This window comes from Balaenoptera physalus (genome assembly GCF_965194825.1).
Source record: "Balaenoptera physalus genome assembly, chromosome: 9".
NCBI classification, from domain to species: Eukaryota; Metazoa; Chordata; class Mammalia; order Artiodactyla; family Balaenopteridae; genus Balaenoptera; species Balaenoptera physalus.
In genome coordinates this window covers 64264058-64287252 of record NC_138888.1, presented here as the reverse complement: position 1 = coordinate 64287252, position 23195 = coordinate 64264058, and positions in this window count along the sequence as shown.

Genomic DNA, 23195 nt, shown 5'->3' with positions numbered 1-23195 from the left:
GTGGATTTCAGATCAAACTCGATACTTTCTACTTTATCTTTGGCACAATTCAAACCGAAGCTTTGAGGCTTCTAGACCTTGTAAAGCACCAGGTAAAGTATATCAAAGGATAAAAAAATTCAGTGCAAATCAGATTGGTACAGTTATTTTATAGGCATATTCTCTTATATAGTATCAAGGCATAATGTGAAGCTGCTTGTTCTGAACTACCCACGAAAACAGAATTATTTTGTTTCAAAAATAAAATATTTAATAATTGTTTGTTAAGATCTATGCTTGAAACAAAGGAATTTATCATGAGAAAATTAAAGTTGATCAGTTTCTATAAAAAGCAGTGACCATAAATTGACTAAAAAATGTTTTTTCCAAATTCTATGTACCTGATGTTTATCCTTAGATTTAAATTATTATAAAATTGATATTAAAATTATATTTTAAAATTGTATAAATTACAATAGGACTTTGTTTAGGCTTTTTCATTTAACTCAATTTATTCATTGTCAGGACCCATGCACGACAGAAATGTGAATTTTTGAATAAATTATGTTAAAATACTATGCATTGGGTTCTTTAAAATGATGTTATTTTATTGTGTTCCAATAGGTAATCAGATGCAACTTATTTTACTTCCAAATAAAACACCTTCTCTAGAAAGTATGCACAGAAAAGTACAGCTTTTATATACTTTTATATGAGATAGCAAAAGATTTTAATCTAATCTGTCTAGATAAAGTATTCATAATCATTTCATTGGCGTTAACTCTATACTAGCTCTAAGACAAACTAAATTTTCACACAAAAATAGAAAAAAAAAACCAATATTCACTTCAGAAGATTTAAATTTTGTAGAACAGTTCCACAGTTTTGGGGAAAATAATTATTATAAACTAACAGAATTACTTTTAAATAAAATAAATTATATTTAATTACGTAACTTTGTTATATATCTGCCTTAAGACAGTTTTTCTCTGTCAAGCTCTTTTGTTCAGTGAGAGCATAAATTACATATTTAGCGTGCACTTTGTTTCATGGTTATTCAGATGTGTATTATGTATTCTATTTGGCTCATTGGGTGTTGGACATATACAGACAAAATAAAAAGCCAGCCTATTACCATACTGTAGATAGTGGAAAAAGACACTAGCCTCCTGGGTCAGAGGTAAACTATTTTATTATTTAGGACCAAAGCAGTAGCTTGAATGTAGTCAGCATAAACTTCACACTGCTTCCCTATGTCCCACAAGTTCCACTACGGTAGCACAGTGCCTACGGTGGATAACTGTATACACAGTGGGTTTTGTTAATGGAAAACTTGCTAGATTTGCCACTTTTATAGTAAACAAAAGAATGCCTGATTTTTGTCTGGAGAGAGATGTTCCCTCATCCCTCATGGTTGCTCGTTGCAAATACAACCTTAAGAAATGGCCCAAATAAAGAGCATTCAGAGACTTCATTTTTTGGAATACCCAGAAAGAATTTTAAGGGCCATGGTAGATTACCAATCCAACCGACTGTTTAAGAAAGTGTATACATGTTTGAAAATTTTAAATAGAAACAAATAAAAAACCCTTAAAAATGACATAGAAGCTTTATAAGCCAACCAAATTAAACTCATAGAAATGAAAAATACCATAAAGGTGAATTAAATGGATAGATAAAACAGTAGACTAGTCAAATAGAGAAACAGTAAACTGGAAGATCAGAAGAACCTATCCAGAATAAGCACAGTTATAAAGATAGACATTTTGAAAGAGATGGTAAAAAAAAAAAAAAAGAGAATACACAATTAGATCAAACACTTAGCAGAGCCCTAGAAATGGGCAAGAGAAATTTAGGTAGAGAAAGTATTTAAGAGACAATGGCTGAGAATTTTCCAAATTGAACAAAAGACATCATACCCATATTAAAAAAAAAATCCCAAAGAATCTTTAGCAGGTTAAATAAACTGTAATCTACACCTAGACTCAACATATTGAAATTATTAAAAGACAAAGCCAAAGGGTAAAATATTAAAATAGGTGAAAAGATGGGAAAGAGAAAGATTTCTTACAAAGAAACTACATTAGGTTGACATCTGAATCCTAGAATCAATGTTGGCCATTTAACAGTCATATAGAAATATGTAACAGTCATATTTGTTTCATATAGAAACAAATGAAAAAACCTTTAAAATGACATAGAAGCTTTACAAACCAACCAAATTAAATTAAAAGAAGTAATCCCTCAAGTCAGAATATTTGATACTCTATAGACTTGTACAGAATACAGTGATGCTCTCGTGGAGGGATTCATATCATGCACTGCACCACCTTCTTGCCATCTGCTTTCTCACTGGGCTCTTCCTTTTCTCTTCCTCTTGCTCTTTCTGTTCTCTATTTCTCACAACCAAGAATCTTTGAAATAGAGTCACTGCCAGAGTCAGTTCCTTCTCCCCTAACATTCTAGGTTTCACTCTAATCTAGAGAATCAGTGCACATCTTCTAATCAAATAGTATATTTCTGAAATAAAATGTTCCAGAAATAAATTCTGGTTATTACTTTTTCACCTCACAACACACAAATGATTTTATAGCTCAATTATGCAATCAATTAATGCAAAGTTACTTCAAAGTTTCATCATTAAAAAAATATGGATTCTACAGGTATAAGTAGCAAGATTGAAGTGACTCATGGCCTCATCATTTCATCAAGTCCAATCTTCTTTCTGATTTCTTATTGCAGTAAATATCTTCACTTTATAGTCACTTTGTAAAAGGTGAGGAACTTGAAGATCTTTATACAATTCCTTCCTCCCCCTCACTTTTCACATTCAATCAGCAACTATGTGAAGCTAATTCCATCTTCTAAATGTTCCTCAAATATGTCTTCTTTCTTATGCTATTTCACCATAATTTTTCAGCTGCAGCATACCAATAATACACCTTCATAACAACTGTCTTCAGGATAAGTTCAGGCTGTCTTCCATATCATTACTAAATATCGTTCTAAAATTCAAATGCATTCCTCTACTTGGAATATTCACTCCATATATTATGTTTCTTCTAAATCACCATTAAGTAACTATGAAAAAAATCTATAAAAAGCAACTCAAGCATTAACTGAGAGAACAGTGGTCATATCCCCCAACCAAAGATTTGGTGTCATATCTTTGTAGTCACATAGGAACAGGGACATGTTTTTCATGGGCATATGAAAGTGTGTATCTTTCTCAGACCTTATTTTATCATAGTGTGAGTAGCGGTGTAATTTTCTACATCTCTCACTAGATAAGGAGTTTTCTAATGCCATGTATAACTAATATATATTCAGTGATTAGTAACTGCCAGGGAGTATGCTAAAACTATGCATGGATTACCTTATTTAATTGTCATAAACCCCATGAAGTGCATAGTTATTATGAACATTTTACAGATGAGGAAACTAAGTGTCACAGAAGTAAAGTAAGAACTTAGCTAGATGGTAATGAAGACAAAATTCAAACCTAGAGAAGGCAGCTGGAGAGCTGGTTTTCTTAACAACTATACTCCCTCCTTTAGAGTTCAAGAACCATTTCTCTGTTTCTATATCTTCTATGTCTAATACAATACCAGAAGAGTAATAGACATTCTGTAAATATTCACTGGATGATTACATGAATGAATGAATGATGAAGAGATGACTAATGAATATTTTAATAGAGTGCTTTTCACTTTGATATGAGATTTGCATTAAATGTAAGATATGGCCAGCAAGAGTCTGTACTTAAAATACTAATAAAAACTGTATTTGAGTTAAACCTTCATAAAAGGAAAAAATATATTTTTTAAATTTGAGTATTATAAAGATTTAAATGATTTCTGGGTTTTGAATAAATGTATAAGACTCTGCTTTATGCACAGATACATTCAAAATACAGCCATACACAGAATGAGTCTGCAAAATTCTCTTTGCTTTCCCCCCTGCCCTACATATTTAGCAATTTCAGAGATGGTGACCATAAGCATCCTAAAAAAATATATCACCATATTCTTCACCTGTAAAATAAAGACAATGGGCTATACAGTCTCAAAGGTCCCTTCTAGTTCCATCATTTATAATCTTCTGACTTAACTTATATGTTTTACTAGTGCACAGCATGTTTTCTTTTAGTTCCAGACTAATTTCTTTTTTTCCCTGAGTCTGCACACTAGTACTAATTGTCATGTCTAATCTATAGGCCAATTTGTAAAGAAAAAAAAAAATCCAATGGGGACACTGCAAAGAATCCACAATTTGAAGACAGTGGGAGTGGGAGACATGCTGTGCCTGGATTGAAACAGCTGTTTCAAGAACCTTAAGTGTCTGAGAAAGTCATCCCCAGAAAGGCCATCCACTGTGCTTTGATCTCTCCACTGAAGCACTGGCTGCCCATATGCTTCGTGAAAGCCCAGTCTGTTAGACCCATGCCTAGGGCTAGTTTTCCCCTTGTTTCTGTCCAGGAAATGACACCAGAGTGTTTCTAAAGTATAGGTGAAATAAAATTTCATTACGGTAGAGCTCTGAATGAAAGTGATGTTACATGATATTACATTAATTGGGCTGAGTAAGTCAACATTGTGCTTTATAAGTGAATAAAGGAGAAAATTAAAAAAGAATAAAAGTGTAATGTTTAAGAACATGTGTGCAGAACTGGACGGTTTTTAAAATGCTTCTCAAATATTTTCTCTTTAATCCCCACAAGAGTCCTCTGAGTATACTCATAATTACTTCAATTTTATAGATGAAGGAACTGATTTTCAGAGAGTTGCTTAGGAGCCATAATTAGTAAATATGGGGTCTGGACTCAAATCTAAATCTCCTGTAACAAATTCCTTACTCTTTCCATCACTGCACATCAACCCAAGAGAGAGGATATACTCAAGGCATATTTAACTTCCTACAATAAATTATATATATATTTTAATGGCAAACTTTTATGGAAAGAAAAGTAATTTGCATGAGTTGCTATTTAAGAGACAGTTTTATGTAGCTTATCTCTGTAAGAACACAAATTATTTTCACAGAATATTCAATTTATTATCTTACTCTCTATCATCGAAAAGAGTTAAGAATATGATTGAGCATTGATGATGGAATGTAATCAAACATTATGTGATTCGTACAAAAATAACATTTAAAGTATCTTTAAATACTTAAAGTGAATCTTTCTTCCTGAACCATGTAAAAAAGTCAAGGACATCGTTCTATCAGGACCAACTGACCTTAGACACCTTCCTTTGTCAGAAACCACTAACTGCTTACCTCACATAGTCGCCTCCTCTTGTTTACTAAAAGTACCTCAAAAAACTAAATACAGCATTTCCAAGATGTTCCATGCATATGACCTATAAGTTGCTAATAATATTTGGATGGCTCCAAAGGAAGTTCTCGAAGTGTGAAAAACTCACTGGAATGTACATTTTGCCCTTTACCCTTTCCCTTTTTCCTGAACGGAAAGTGGGCATGTTGCTAGATATGGAGCTGCCAATTTGGGACTAGGAAGAGAGCAGTATGAAACACACTGTCTGCTAAGGATGGCTGAGAAAAGAAAGAAGGAACTTACTATTGTAATGGATTGTGGAGCCACATTGAACCAGCCCCGGCCTGCCTTGCATGATACAAATAAACTGATATTTGTATCACTATTATTTGAGTTCTCAGCTATATACAGCTGAACACAATATCTGACACATTTACCCCAAACCAATCACTATATCCAGGGAGAATGATGGGAACTGATTGGCTTATAACTGATTGGTCTAAGGCCTCTCACCTCACTAATTTCTGTCCAGTTAGATATATTTTTATATCAGGCCAACCAGGTCCTATATCACAAAAACCATATAGATGCTATAAAATGGGGAAAAATCCAGGTCCTGTTAGAAGGGGGAGAAGAAATAATGAATGATAGGTAGTCCCTCACAAATGTCCACTATAATATTCAGGCGCCATAATTTATTTAACTAGTCTTCCACTTGGGGATACTGGACTGTTTCTATTTTATTATTATCATAAGCAATGTCCTGTTAAGCTCCTTTGTAGACAAATCATTGTAAGAGTTTCTGTGTGTGTGTGTGTTTGTGTGTTGAATAGAAAGAGAATTACTGGCACAGATCTTACTAAATTTTCTTATAACCCTTAATATATTTTGCTAAATTTATTTTCATGCTTGTTTCAACTCAAGTTTCTGCCCAAGTGTATAAGAATGTTCATTCAAAGTACAGTTACCATCATCATTTACTTCTATCACTATATGTATATATTTTGCTTAGTTGCATATGCAAAAATTATCTTACGTATTGATTTTAATTTTTTTGATTTAAACAAATGTTTTTAGTTTCAGTTTTTGAATAATAAGCATTTTTATTTGTTAATCATGAAGTAATTAATTAAAAAATTTCAAAAAGTGAAAAGTGTGATTTTAAATAAATGTCAATTAAAAACTCTCTGGCAGTGGTTCTCAAACTTCTGTGTGTGTGCATCAGCTGGGGGGTTTTTCCCCAGCTATATTGAGGTATAATTAACAAATAAAATCATATATATTTAAGGTGTACAACATTATGATGTGACATACATATACACTGTAAAGGGATTACCACAATCAAGTTAACACATCATCACCTCACAGTTACCTATTTTGTGGGTGATGAGAACCCTTAAGACTTGTAGAAAATTTTGGGTATAGAATACTGTATCATTATCCATAGTCACCATGTGCATTAGATCCCCAGAACTCATTCACCTTACAACTGAAAGTTTGTACACTTTAACCAACATGTTTCCATTCCTCACACCCCCTAACAACCACCATTCTACTCTCTGATTCTATGAGTTCAACTTTTTAGACTTCACATATAAGTGAGGTTATATAGTATTTGTTTTTCTCTGTCTGACTTATTTCACTTAGCATAATGCCTTCCAGATTCATCCATGTTGTCACAAATGTCAGGATTTCTTTATTTTTTATTGCTGAATAATATTCCATTGTGTGTGTTAGTGTGTAGAACACATTTTCTTATTCATCTGTCAGTGAACACTTAGGTTGTTTCCATATGTCGGATATTGTGAATAATGCTGCAATGAACAGGAAGCGCAGATACCTCTTTGAGATACAGATTTCATTTCCTTCAGATATATACCAAGAAGCAGGATTGCTGAATCATATGATAGTTCAATTTTTATTTTTAACTTTAACTGTATTTCCTTTTCTGTGAACAGTTTATGCCTTTAATTAATTTTTCTAAGGATCTTATTGTCTTTGTCTAAAGATTGTTTTGGTTTTTACATATAAGCCAATTATTTTTTCAGTTCCTTAACTGTAATTAAAACTTCTCTTTTAATAATTTGAATTACAAGATTTCAAATTTTAGAATAACCCAAGCTTTTGAAGTATCTTCTGTGAGTTCCTACATTGCTTTTATATTTAATTATAAATCAGTTAATTACTCATTTATATTTTCTTACACCAAATCTTTCTATTATTTTTTAATAGCTTTTCATTTTGTTGATCATCTCTATGGGTAGTTTAATTTTTGATTAATTTCTTTTTTTATTTTCATCAGTTTTTTTTGTACAGTTCCTTTGCGTTGATGATAATATTTTTCCAGCATGTTTAGGAATATGCTCATTAACGTTTACTATTTCCTATATTATAAAATACAATTAAGAATATAGATTTCCTTTCAAGTTCTTATTTAGCGTCATTAAACTTCACACATCATGCTACTATTCAATCATAATTATTTTATAGTAGTTAATAAAGCATTTTACTCATTCACTATTAATACATTTATTTTTGTTCCAGATCTATAGGTTCAAGAACAAATGTTAATTACTGAATTACTAATGTTATATTGTATTCAAGGAACGTTTCTTTAGGTGTAGTTGATATTTCGTAATTTGATGAAACTTTCTTTGCAACCTAAACGCAATAATTTTTGGTAAACGTTGTGTCTTTGAAAAGAATCTGGGGAGTAATAGCCACAAGAAGGCAGAAGAGTAGGCTCCTAAATCTCCCTCCTCCTAAAAACGGATGCACGGAATACACAAGTATACATGCATCAATTCCTTCTGAGAAAAACCCAGAAACTAGTTGAGAGTTCCCTACACACCTACCAGCTGAGAAAATATCCACACTGAAACAGGTAGGAAAAACGGAGACACACTCCGGTCATAAACCGCGCAACCACGCCCCTGGCACAGCGCCACATAATATAGACAGCCGCCCCCAACTCCAGTTCTTCCCTGAGGAGTGAAAAGTCTGGACCGCACATCTAATACCCCAACTTCCACTGTTTCCACCTGAGGGGACTGAACCTTAAATCACCTACTTCTGGGAGCTGAGAGGGCGGAGTATTCACTAGCCCCCTAGGGCCACAAAGAACGAAAAGGCAGTTTTTAAACCTGCACAAAAGCATTTCCAGGGGCTGGTCCCCGTGGCTCAGCGCCGAGGGCAGGCCGTGATGCCCAACTCTCAGCTCCTCCCTGCAAAGGGCCAGACTGCACATCTAACTTCCAGATACTTCTGAAGACTCTCTGACTGCTGCCCGAGGGTCTGGTTTCTAACTTGCTTACCTTTTCTGCTGACAGCGTCCTCTGGGAGCCTGGCCCTGTTCTGGCTGGCGAGACCTGAGTAAACTCAGTAAGGTCACCACCCACAACCGCTCTGTGGTAACGTTTCCTCTACGGTAGCCGGTGGGAGCTGCTACCTGAGGCATGAAGGCGCTTCCGGTGGTTCCTCCCTCTGCCCCGCCCCCACTTCCGGGAAATAAAAAGCCAGGCTCCAGCTTTTCTGGGGAAGGATTTGCACCACACTTCAGTGCCCGGGCTTTTCCGGCTGCTGCCTGAGTGTCTGGGTTTTAATTCATGTGTGTCTGAGTCTGGCATTTGCTACTCCCTCTGGGTCTACCGAGAATACTGGGAAGTTTTGAGTGGCTTTGCAGGCTCTCCTGAGGCGCCTCTTCCTGTCTCACTCTAGCACTAAGATCCAGCTCCCAGCTTCTCCGTGGAAAGGTGTAGACTGCACATCCAGTGTCCAACTTTCCAGCTGTTTCCCGAGGGTTTGGCTTCTAAATGGCTTGTGCCTGAGAGTCTGGGACAGGCAGGCAGTCTCCAGGGAGTTTGAAATGGGGGGCGGGCACTTTGTGCCTCAGACCTCCGCCCCTGCTTCACAGACGGAGCCAAACCTCCAGGTAACCCACCTGTCTCTGAGAACTGAAGGGGCCCTACATTCTCTTGTCCCCCGAGGGTGACAGAAAACAAAGCAGTCGTGCGAAAGAGCGTGTGGCCTGAACGAGAGTGCAGGCATTGGCCGCAGCTCCTCTCCCCAGCTTTGTGCAGAGCAAGTGGGTGCTAAACTCCAGCTCCAAGGTTCTTCCTGAGGAAAAAAAGGAGTTGAAGCACACGTCTAGCACCTCAGCTTTTCAAGATGCTACTCAAGGAACTGGCTTCTATCTTGCCTGTCTTGGGGAACTAAAGGGACTTGGCACATCCTAATCTGGGGAAAAAAAAAAAGGTAACTATGTGAAGAGATGGTTACGTAATTGGCTTGACTGTAGTAATCATTTCATTATGTATATGGATATCAAACATCATGCTATACACCATAAATATATAGTTTTTATTTTAAAAATTTAAGCAAGAAAAAAAGTATATTCCTAATGGCTTTTTGGGAGCAGAGCAGTGTTGCTTATATATCTGTTAGAACAGTTTATAAATTATGTTGTTCAAAACTTCCAAAATTTCAGCTGTTTTAGCTACTATACCTATCATTTTCCAGCATTTAAAATATCTCTTATGACTTTAGATATTTTTAACTAATTATCTTTTTCTATCATGTATCAAACCACCCTTGTAGATAGATAGTATCCTTTTGGGAGAGTGAGGAGGATAGAATATATATGTGTATATATTTTAAGTGGTCTAATCCCACTCCTTTTTCTAAACTCTGTTCATATAACATTTCTTACTAACATTTCATGCTAGTCAGAACTCACCAAAACCCTCGTCAGTAGTATTGAAACCTTCAATTCTCAGAAACAGACTTCTGAGACTCTCACAAGAGGATGCTCCTTTTTTGGGATAATTTGCTTATTGATACTAGGAATAGCAAGATGTATTCTAATATAGTGTATGGCTTATGTAAACTTGATTATAAACACATATCCTCATAAATATACATAAACTTTAATGTTGATTTAATATTTTATAGACCCAATGATTTACCTTAGGTACACTCCAAATATCTATTATAAAATAAGAGATTTTACTTGGTTCCTATAATTTTAAAATCAATTATATATTTATTTTAATCAGTCAGACTCATGAACTATTCCCGATGACAAACACATGGGAGACTTAACAGGCAATTTATTACTTTTACAGTGATTATGCCATTTTGCTTTTTGAGGGACTAGAACACTGATGGTCATCATTCTTGGCATCCCAACCTAGCATAAATGCATAGGGCTGAATTCTAATCAGAAGTGTTCCTGAGGGATGACATACAGTGATTAGGTGTTAACTTTTTCCTGTTAAATGATTACTTTTCCCTGTCAGTATACTCTAGTCATCTTGATTAGTGGTACCCCACATATTGACAGATTTTCCCTTAGGATGAGCTTCTTCTAAGATGGCAGCTCTCAAATGTTACATCTTCATTTTTTCATCTTTTCCCTTCAGTGGCTAATCTATTATTGAAGTTAAAAGGACACATCTTTCAAACTCATTCTCAGAATTCTCACTTGTTGATAAATTTTGTCTTACTCCTGTCCTTTTGCTGCTAAAAGTAATCAGAACCATTTGCAATGCTTTTTGGCCTACAGTTGGCCTTTGATAAAAATAGAAGTTGCACCAAAATATATGCTTTGATATGGATTTTTGGTTTATAATCATTTTAAATATATTAAGGCACCACTGATTAATTAAGAGTAAAAAATAATATATTTTATAGATATATTTTCAATTTTCAGTGATAAAAATGGTGACTCCTTTGTGTCACATAATTTTATATCCAACATTCTATGATTCTGTGTTTATGATTGTTTAACTGTAGAATCCTAAATAATAGCCCTGAAAATCTTCCAGATCGTTTGATGTTTTATGTATACTAACTCATTTTGTTCTCATACTATTTTACAGATAAGACGAGTCTCAGCAAAATCAAATGACTTTCCTAGTGCACAGAACTAGTAAGGAATGAAGCAAGTACTCACATCTGAGCAGCCTTGTCCAGGGTCCTCTGGGCTTTTTTGAAACCTTTGGCAACATATGGTAAACAGCAATACATCAAACTACATATATTACCCAAACAGAGGATAGGAAACTTCTTATATGGATACAGGAATCCAAGGAAAAAAAAATATAACATTGTCTTGGAAGTGGAATGGCAACATACTGGGCAGGGACAGTGTTTTTGACAAGGTAAGTGTAAAATAGAAATGTAAAAGTTCTCTTTTTTTCTACTACTAATTAGTGTAGCATACTCTTTCTCTTTTTTTACCCAAAACTATTTTTAAAGCTTTTTATAAGGTTGCCACAATTATTCTTATCATTACATATCTTTTTTTCTGGACGTTCTAGACAATAATTAAGAAAAACTAATGAGAAATAGATCTTTGAAAGAGGGAGATTATCATTAGTATTTGTAGAAGTGATTATATTTTTTAAAAATATCTCCCAAGAAATTCAATTAAAACATTGTTGGAATTGAAAAATTCATCTCATGTGAAAATAAAACGGGAATAGTTTCATATGGCAACATAAAATATAAAATGTCTAATAATAAATGAAATAAAATATACGGAACTTTAAAATGTGCATTATAAATGTTTCTTGGGAGGAAAATGAAGCAGACAGATAATTGGATATGTGTACCTAATAATAGATGGTATTGTCTCTATTAATTCATTGAGCACATATTTATTGAGTAATCAGTGTATGGCAGGTACTCCATGGATAAAATGTGTGAGCCAAAACATTGCCTTTACAGAGCTTACTGTTGAGTTGAAGATACAGATTAGTCATAGGCACTGTAAAAATAATTATATAACAGAAGGGTGTAACCTAGTCAGGAAGTTCATAGAAATCACCCTAAGAAACAGACTTAAAATCTGAAATAAATTGAAGAGTCTCCTAAGTGCAAAGAATGGGAGTGGATAGCCTCTTCAAAGCAGAGGGAACTTATGGTAAAGACCCTGGTTGGGGCAGAAACATAGCAGTATTAGGGGAAAAATCCTGTGGAGTTAAAATATAGTGAGCAACAGGAAGTACATTACAAGGTAAAACTGTGATAGTGAGTACGTATCAGATATTGTTCCTGCAAAGACCTGTTAATGATGTATTCTTAAGAGCAAAGGGAGACCATTTTAACATTTTAAATTAGAGGGAAACATGATTATATTTGTGTTTTGTAAAAATTCCCCTGGCTGCAGTGAGAGAACAAATTTAAAATGGAATAAGAATTCAGGGAAACCAGAAAGACAAGAAGGGAAAGCACAGAGGCTGAAGACAAAGATTCCCTCCAGCTTTCTGACTGCAGCAGTGTCATTCATTGAGACAGAAATACTAAAAGAACAAAATATTTCTGGAAATTAAAAACTAGAACAAGGAAGTAAAAATATTAACCAAATTATCTATCTATCTGTCTATCATCTATCTATCATCTATCTGCCATCATTAGAATTTAGTGTGTGATAAAGATGTGATTTTATATAGGGAGAGAGACACAACTATTCAGTGAGTAGTAATGGGACCAATGGCTAACTGCGGGGATTTTTAAAATTAGAAAATAATTTCAAAACTTTTAATAAAATAAATTTAAAATATATTAAGTATTTAAAATAATGTTTAAAAATTTTAAATTTAAGAAAATTAAGTAAAGTCTAAGTTAAAAATTCTGGGACTAGGGAATATTCTGATTATTAAACAATTGATCTCAGGTTCAAACTGATCCTTCTGTACTCTGCTTTGTGAGGCTGGGGCTGGAACTTTGCAAACCACGTTTCTCTTTCGATGGCTGGCTCCTATTAGGTTTCTTTTTCCAATAGAAATAAGTAGAGTAAGGCTGCAGGAGGAAGAACATGCTACTTCTGTCTGTTTCCTACTCCTGTCTCCATCTCACAACTTCTTGCAGCAACAGTGAGCTAATTTCTGTAGCAGCACCTGATTTCAGTTTTCAGGGTTTCCATGCTGTGGAAAAGCATGCTTTCATACTGTGTCATCTCTTAGGTAGCCCCAACTTAGCATCACCCCTTCTTCAGAAGTCTGAGTTCCAGATTCACAAAACTTTTCTTCCAAGCTTTTAAATGTTATCAATTCCAACCTTATTTCTTTGTCCCCCAGCCATGGAGGTGGTAGCCGCTTCCTTCTGTTATACCTTAAAGACTCCCTTTTGTCTTTCTAGTTCTCTAAGACCTGGTTTACTATTCATTATACCAACACTCTATTAAGCTGTCTGATGAAGTGTCTGTATCCAGACTAGACTGGCTGATAGGGAACTGTTATTTAAATATGATATCCATTAAAAAAAAAAAAAACTTTAGAAGAAAAGAATTACAGATTTATCAATGTTTATTAGAAAACTGACCAATATTCCCTGGGAACCTACTATGTGTTAAGCACTTCTCTAAGTGCTGGGGACACAGGAGTAAAGACAGACTGAATCCTTGACGTTAAGGAGCTTACAGGACAGTGAGGGTTAGATTGTGAGATAAAGCAAGATAAGTTCAAGTGTTGATAAGTGCTTTGATAAAGATAAAAAATAATGATATGTAGAGCTGTAACAGTGTCTAGGAAAGAGAGTGGGATGGATATTTGATCTGAGACCTAAAGGTCAGTAATGGGCAAACCATGAAAAGACATGAAGTTCCCTAAGCACAAGAAAAAGCATGTACAGTCCTGCAAGTGAAATGATCTGCCATTCTTTCTGTTCTTGAAAGAAGGGGAAAAAAAATGTCTCTGCTCCTGCAAAAAAATAGATAGATAGATAGATAAGTACATAGATACATAGATAGATAAACAATAAGGAAGAGGAGAGTGGAAAAAAATAAAATTAGTGAAGTAAGCTGAAATCAGATCATGTCAGGCATTTTAGGTCATGGAAAGATGTTTGCATTTTATTCTAGTTAAACTGAGAACATTTTGAAGGGGTTTAACCCGTAAGTGATATTTTCTGATTTATGCATTTAAAAGATCACTCTGACTGCAGTATGGTGTCTGAGTCATGATGGCCAGCAGTAAGACAGGGGTGGAACCAGGAGTAAAAGCAGAGAGAGTGGTTAGGTTGTTGCAATTGCTCAGGCAAAGAGATAGTGGCATTAATTAAGGGAGAGTATACATTCATTTGTTGAAAACGTGTGTACAAATGAAACATAAAAAGATGTAGGTACAGGAATGTTCATGAAAGCATATTTTAAATTGAGGGGAGTATCTTAGTAAGTGCAAATAGAACACACAAGAAAATGAAATTGATACAATAGTAAAAACAGCATACAGCTATTAAAATAATTTTAGATTAATTTTATTTGCTGAAAATATACCTATGGTCTACATGAAAAAATAGATTACTACAATGTGTTTGTATATGTGTATGGCCATAGAAAACAGATAGTTACTATCTGGAGTTTGTATGACTTTGAGATTTGTTTTTCCCTTATACTTTCTTGGATTTTTTTATTGTTTGAAAATGAGCAATTTTTTTTTCTTTATGGTCAACAAAAAATTAAAAAATAAGAAAAAGGGAAAATGTTTAAAATTATATTATCCTATCAATAGAAACAGAAAAAGAATTTACCAAATTCCAACACCTATTAATAACAAAACCCTCAGTAAACAAAGAACAGAGGGGAACTTCCTCAGCTTGATAGAGAATATATACAAAAAGTCCACAGCTAACATTGTATTTAATAGCAAAAAACTCAAAATTTTCCCACTAAGATCTAGGACAAGACAAGGATATCCCTTCCTATAACTCCTTTTCAACATCATACTGGAAATTCTAGCTAATGCAATAAAATGAGGAAAGGAGATATACAGATTAGGAAGGAAGAAATAAAACTGTCTTTGTTTGCCAGTGACATAATGGTCTATGTAAAATTCTGAAAGAATAAGCAAAAAAAATCCTGGAACTAATAAGCAATTATAGCAAGGTTGTAGGATACACAGTTAATATACAATAATCAATTGCTTTCCTGTATACCAGCAATAAATAAGTGGAATTTGAAATTAAAAACACAGCACATTTACATTAGCACTCCCAAAAGTGAAACAGTATGTATAAATCTAACAAAGTATGTGCAAGATTTATATGTGGAAAACTACTAACTCTGATGAACAAAATCAAATGGAATAAATAGAGAGATATTCCATGTTTATGGATAGAACAACTCATTATTGCCAAGATATCTGTCCCTTTCAGTTTGAACTGTAGATTCAGTGTAATCCCAGTTAAAATCACAGAAAGTTTTTTGTGGATATCAACAAGCTGATCCTAAAATTTATATGGAGAGGCCAAAAGCCCAGAATACTCACATGATATTGAAGGAGAACAAAGAAGGAAGACTGACACTACCCTACTTCAAAACTTACTATAAAACCACAATAATCAAGAAACTGAGGTGTTAGTGAAAAAAATGGACACATAGATAATTGAACAAAATAGAGAGCTGTGAAATGGACCCACATAAATATAATCAACAGATCTTTGCCAAAGGAGCAAAGGGAATACAACTGAAAAGATAGTCCACTCAATAAATGGTGCTGGAATAGCTGAGCCTTCACATGCAAAAAAAAGTGATGTAGACACAGACTTTATAGCCTTCGCAGAAATCAACTCAAAGTGGACAATAGACTTAAATGTAAAATGCAAAACTATAAAATTCTTGGCAGAAAACATAAGAGTAAACCGAGATTACCATGAATATGCCTATGCCTTTTTATATACAACAGCAAAGACACAATCCAGGAAACAGATACTTGATAAGCTGCACTTCATTAAAATTTAAAAAGTCTCTAAAAACTCAATGGTAAGGAAACAACATGATTAAAAACTTGGCCAAAGATCTTAACAGACTCCTCAACAAAGAAGATATACAGATGGCAAGTAAGGATATTAAAAGATGTTCCATGTCATATGTCAACAAGGAAATGCAAATTAAAGCAACACTATGATACCATTGCACACCTATTAGAATGGTCAAAATCCAAAACACTGACAACACCAAATGCTGGCAAGGATGTGCAGCAACCAAAACTCACTCATGACTGGTGGAAATGCGAAATGTTGCAGCCACTTTAGAAGACAGTTTGGCAGTTTCTTACAAAACTAAACATACTTTTACCATATGATCCAGCAATCACACTCCTTGGTATTTTCCCAAAGGAGTTGGAAACATGTCCATACAAAAAACCTGCACATGGATGTTTATAGTAGCTTTATTTATAATCGCCAAACCTTGGAAGCAACCAAGAGGTTCTTCAGTGGGTGAACAGATAAACAATTGCTTATGTAACATTGTGGAATGGTACAACTAGAGACAATAAAAAGATCAGTGGTTTCCAGGGGCTGGAGGCAGAGAAAAGGATAAATAGACAAAGCAGAGAGGATTTATAGGGCAGTAAAAATATCTGTATGATACCATAATAATGGATACATGTCATACATTTGTCCAAACTCACGTAATGTACAGCACCAAGAGTGAAATGGAATGTAAACTGTGGACCTTGGGTATTTAAGATGTGTTGATGTAGGTTCGTCAGTTGTAATATATGTGTTACTCCAGTGGGAGATGTTAATACAGAGAAGGCTATGTATGTGTGGGTACAGGGGATACATGGGAAATTTCTGTACCTTCCCCTCAATTTTTCTGTAAATTTTAAACTGCTCAAAAAAAAAAATCCTTTATTTAAAAAAAAAAAAAAGAGAGAAAGAAAAAGAAAAAGAAAGTCTCTTCTTGACCTAAGTAATATTCTTAGACCTCAGCTAATTTGGGGCTTATATCTCCAAATAATATGTTTGGTTTTATGCTATTCTTTGCTATTTCTCCAGAATATGTATGCTTAATTCAATGACATCTGTCTGTATATATGAGTTAATTTGAACACTGCTTGATTAGTGACATCTTCACACCTTTTATTTTTTATTAGTGTTATTTGTAAATGTTTCAAGAATTTGTATTCAATCTTTTTTACTCTTTTATGGCTTTATTATAATTGATATACAACAATAACTATTTTAAAGGATATGATTTTATAAGCATATGACCCATGGAATCATCCTCAAAATCATGATAATGCTTTATCTATCACCATAAAATTATCTGCATCGTCTTTTTGACCCTCCCCCAAACCTCCACCCCACTTTTATGCCCAAGCAACCACTAATCCACTTCTGTTATTATAAAGTTTATTATATATATATATATAAAATTCTGGAAAATATATATATAGAGAGAGGGAGAGATAGATTATACACTCTGGCTTCTACACTTAGTATAGTCCTTTTGAAATTCATCTGTGTTGTCACATATGTCAAGAGTTTAGTCCTTTTTATTGATGTTTAGTATTGCATAGTATGAATGTACTATACCACAATTGGTTTATCCATTCATCTGTTGATGGACATTTGGATTGTTTCCATGTTCTGGCTAATACATATTAAGCTACTGTGAATATTTTTGTACAACTCTTTGTATGAAAAAGTGCTTAAATTTCTTTGATCACATATCTAGGAGTGGAATAGCTGAAGCACATGGTAAGGTTTACCTTTAAATTTTCAGTAACTATCAAACTATTTTCCAAAATGGTTGTATCGTTTTGCATTCCCACTGGCAATATATGAATGTTTCAGTTCCACCACATCCTTGCCAGCACTTGGTATCGTCAGTCTTCTAAATTTTAGCCATTCTAGTGGGTATATAGTGATATTTCATTGTGATTTTAATTTGCATTTCCCTAATGTCAAATGGTGTTGAGTATCATATTGAAAATGAATATATCCAATTTGATAAATGGCTAAAAATTTAAACAGATACCTCACTAGATTTTTGTTTTGGAGTTATCCATTCAGCTTGTATTATTTCCCAATTTACAATCATAGGCCATGGTTATATGGTTATATTTTATCTCAAAATTTCAAAGTGACTTTCCTCAGTTGTAGGTGACTTGTCAGATTTTTACAGGTCTTCACAGACTTTTATTTACTCCAAATATACCTTCTCCACCAACACAGCAATACCCATCACGTTTTAAATACATATCATTCATAAATTCATATAAAAGAGCTTACAAGTATGACTATACCTCCCCAATATTTTGCAAGGTTAATATATTTATTCCAACATAAAGAAGAGAACTAGACAACCAATATTTTGTCCAAGATCACATAGTTATTAAGTAATAAGCTAAGGTTCAAAATACATCTGCCTCATTCCAGAGCCTACATGCTTTCTACTTAATGTTCTTTGCTCTCAAGTTTAACACCAGTTTTCTTTCATTTATCGTTTGAAAGGAAGACACTGAAGAAAAAGGCTTAGTCCATTTGGAGTAAGTCACGATTTTGCCCAAAATCTTTTAAAGTAATATTTCTCAATTGTATGAAGAAGAAAATGGGTAAACACAGCACTGGATTAGTGGAACTCAATAGTAAGAAACAAGGTTATATTTTCAAAGCTATTCTTTATGCATTCAAAGGATGTCAAGTCCAACTTAAGAACTCTATTGACATATGTCTCATATTAAAGATTTTAGAATTTTTCATCTTCTCTATAGCATTCTTTCTATAAATGAGAGTTTAATGGATATTAATACATAAATATTATAGGAACATAGTCATGCTTATGAAGCTTCAAGACATAGAAAGCTTTCAAGTATGCTGTCTCCTCTGTTCATGTATGGCACAAAGAAAAATAAGTATGAATGAACAAACACTTTCATAATAATTTTTCCACTTTTCCTTAAAATTTTAGTATTTCCTTCAAACATTCTTTTTCATGCAACAAATGTATATTGAATACCTACTATATGTCTTACACTGACAATTTTCTTGCCTCCATGGTAAGGAATCAGCATCTTCAATATGTAAAAATCAGTTGACTGGCATTTTCATGTTAAAATTCTTGTGAGGATTTATTTTTTTAATTAGTACCTATCCAAGGGTTTGAAATTTCCTGGACAAGGTAATACCAGGAATTTATCTACAACCCATCCCCTTTTTAAAAATTACTGTAGTTTAATAGAACAACACATCTTCTAGAAAGACCCTGGAATTCATTGCATTAACATATCTCCTCAGCAACACACTGTCCTGCTCAGACAACTCTAAATTACCACTTCAAAACATCTCCAACTACAAATGTTCCAATTTCTGGCCACTGTCTCCTACTTTCCAATTCTATATCCTATTTCCTATTCTAGTATCCTAACTTTATAATGTTTCAACCCCAATATTACCTCTAATTTATTAACCATGTGTTATTTTTGGGGTGGGAGGTCTATCATTTTTCCTTTTTAGTTTATAACTGGTCTAGCACTATAACCAATGCCATGAATACCATCTCTACTCCAATACCCCCCCCTTTTTTTCCCCCACCAATGGTACTTACCTGACAAAACCTAAATTCTCCACCTACTTCTGCAGTATACCCTGATTACTGAATGCAGGAGCTGGAGAAGACCATGTAATCTCACTGACTAGTCTTTCTTCTAATTTTTGGCCGCAATAACCAGCCTTCCTCCCTTCCATAAATGTACTGCATTTCTATCAGTCATTTTCTCTGTCTCTCCAGACCTGTTCTTTACACATCTGAAAACTGCACTCTGTTGGAAAACTGATCTGTAAGGATGGGATCTCCAGGTTTTGCAATATTTCAGCCTTTACTGGGAGCAAGAGTGATTGCTGGAGAATCATTTATCATATCTCAATTTGAATCACTCAAAATTATTGGTTTCTATTGCCAACCCTCCCCACTAACAAAATTTGGATTTGGGAGTACCCATACTTCTCAGGAACTCACGCCAGCATCCAAATTCTTTTCACTTTCTCTCTGACTTCCTCCCTCCTCAGGGCAAGGGTTATTTATCTGGTCTCCAGGGAATAGAAGTATCACTCATACTTTTCAATTATATATCTAACTCTATTGCTGTAACATGAGGTCTTTATATCCCACTCCTAAAAGCCAAGTTTTTAACTTCCTGTCAAGACTTTTGTTATTTTGCATTCTACCCTGTCATCTCAATACAATAGGTCAAGCTATATTTATGGGAAGAAGCACTGAAATAGCTTGAAATATTATGGAATACTGAGGAACAGCATCATATTTCACACATATTCAAATATCAGTCAATCAGTCAATCTCACACACACTCAAATATTTTATATTTGAAGTTGTCTAAATTCACTGAAGTTTTCTAAATTAGTCCCAAGAACACATTAACTGTAAATTGAGACTTCTTCAGCTGGTAACGAGTTCCCATTACTGGAGGTATTAAGGTGAATTAGAGCAATCATCTCTCTAGTATACTGTCCAGTAAATTAGTGCATCATAAATGAGGAGATTGAAGAAGATTGCTTTCTAAAAAAGATGAATATTGTGATTCACTCAAACTCTGAAGTTTTATGCTTCTAATGATGAGATTTGGGATAGAGTAAAATTATTTAGTCAAGATCCTTTTCCTACAATATTTATCTCCCTGATGCACTACCATATAACCATTACAAACTCAAGCATGCTCTGGATTATTTTAGGTATCTACAGTACATAGATGGTTATTGTGATATTCTGTTAAACATTTTCCCAACCTCAACAACCCCTTGTATTGTTTCTTAGGCCTTATGTGACCTTAAAATTTTGGAAGATAATTGTTCAGGAGAGTGTTAGGTGTCCGGTGGGTTCAGGAAAGAACCATTTCTTTTGTAAATACTTATATTAAGAGTAAAATGACCCATTTTTACTCTTAATATACATATTGGTGAAACTATTTTAGTAGGTACAATAGATTAGACAAAAGAACGTATGGAAGATACCTCAAGAAACTCTAATAGATACAAATATATTTAATCATTAGACTAGGCAGGAAAATAAGTGTTCTAGTAGAGGTGGACATTACTGCAATGAAAATTAGGGAGGGCAGAAAGTGGAAAGTGACATGACGAGTGTAATTTTGAAGGACAGGTGAGAAGAGAATTGAGAATAGGCACAAATAGCAGTGTGAGAGGGGTGAAGAGTACTTACTGATTTTTTTTTTTGGCCACCCCACGCAGCTTCCAGGATCTTAGCTTCCAGACTAGGGATTGAACCTGGGCCCCAGCAGTGAAAGTGCTGAGTCCTAACCACTGGACTGCCAGGGAATTCCCTAATTACTGATTTTAAAAGGCTCTTTGCTCTGTAATCATGACACGGGATGGAATTAAATGTTTCCAAATGAACAGGATCTGCTATCTTGAGGTGAAATCAGGGTGATACTAGCAGTGTTCTCTCCAGTGAATAAAGGTTTTCTATTGGTTCCTTCCAACCCTGTGGAGCCAACAAGGCCAGTATTTTGAAAAACAGTGTTTTTATCTTAAAGCTACTGTTTCTCATTTAAATTTCGTTTTGGTTTAAACTTTCAATCACATCAAAATCATAGAATTTCATAAAGAAGCTCTGTATCTAGTTCTTAATGAAGAAAATACTTTGTTTGCCAATAGATAACTATGCTGTGTTCTACTTCTTGCCACAAGGAGTTCCCTGATACCTAGGATGATCATTAGTCCCCTTTGCCCTGGAGAGTCCCAGTTTAAGCCTGTTTTCCAGGTTTACTTGTTATTAGTTATTTCTTTCACTCAGAATTAATATGAATGATAACAGTAATGAATAATAAATCATATGGCCACCCAAAAGATAATGCAAAAATATTGAAATTTATTTTTACTACAGACAGCATTTTTGTTTTATTTCCTTTAAAAATGTAATTATTTAAAATTTTATTTTTATCTGTCTCATGGATCAGTAAAAAATAGAGTTTAAACTGTAGACATGAAAATACATAAACTATTGAGGTAAGTCATCAATCATTGAGTATTGTGCCAGCCACGGAGGTAACAATGAGACTCCTAACTATAAAATCAATAAGATATAAAACAAAACATATACCAAATGTAACTAATGAATCAGTATTAATAGCAAAACATTTAATATTATAGGATTTCCTTAAATACTTACTTTAAAATCAATTTCATTAACAAGGGGCTGCAAACACAACTGTTTAATCTCCTCAGATTGTTAGGGATTTGTCACAATGTTTGAGAAGCACTTGTTTAAGTTCACAGTAACAGAATTTAAGTTTGCTGTGACCTACTTTTAAAAATTAATATGTAAAATAACTGTGCAGATTGAAACACACATATAAGAGGACTTTATGAAATGGTTTGCAAATCATGAATTTGCAACAAATGACAACTTCCATTGTGTAAACTTCATGTTACATTTCTATAATTTTTAAAAATTATCTGAAGGGGAGAATATAAAGGATCAAAGCATGTATTTCAGTAGTTTCTATTAAAAGATAATTTTTTTCAAGGTATTAAATCATATACTGTATTATTGAGATACTAATATTTAGTTTTATCCAGAATTATTAACATTATGGAATATTTTCTAGTACACTCTTAGCTACAACTACTCTAGTGCAAATGGTGTGGGAATAAATTAAAATATTAGTAAAACTTGTAGATATTACACTTTATTCAAAAATGTTAAATAGAATGTCAAATATTCACTAGTGAAACATGGTTTAAAAATCATCTAAGGACATAAATACAAATACTTGGTGTATTGAGATATTGTTAATTTTATTCTTTAACTTTAATCCCTTGAGAGGGGTGAAAATAATTCACCAAGATTTCTTGGGCAGACAAAAATGTTGATGGTGAGACATAATAGGAATTGCAGCTATTTCAAGTCAAAATGACTTCTTTAATCCTCTATCTAGTACAGGTAGAATTAATTCATTACTAACCTCACAACAAATTTCAGGGAAACTAGGTCTGCTGTAACTGTTAAATTGTGGTAGAAATTAGGAAATGTTGAAATGGTCTCATCAAGAAACCGTGCATAATGTCATTTAGCACATTAACAGAGTCCCCCAAATCTTGTTCAAAAGTGTCTTTTTCTGTCTTCATTTCACCATTATGTGGCTCATTTGAAACAGCCAGCATGTCTGAA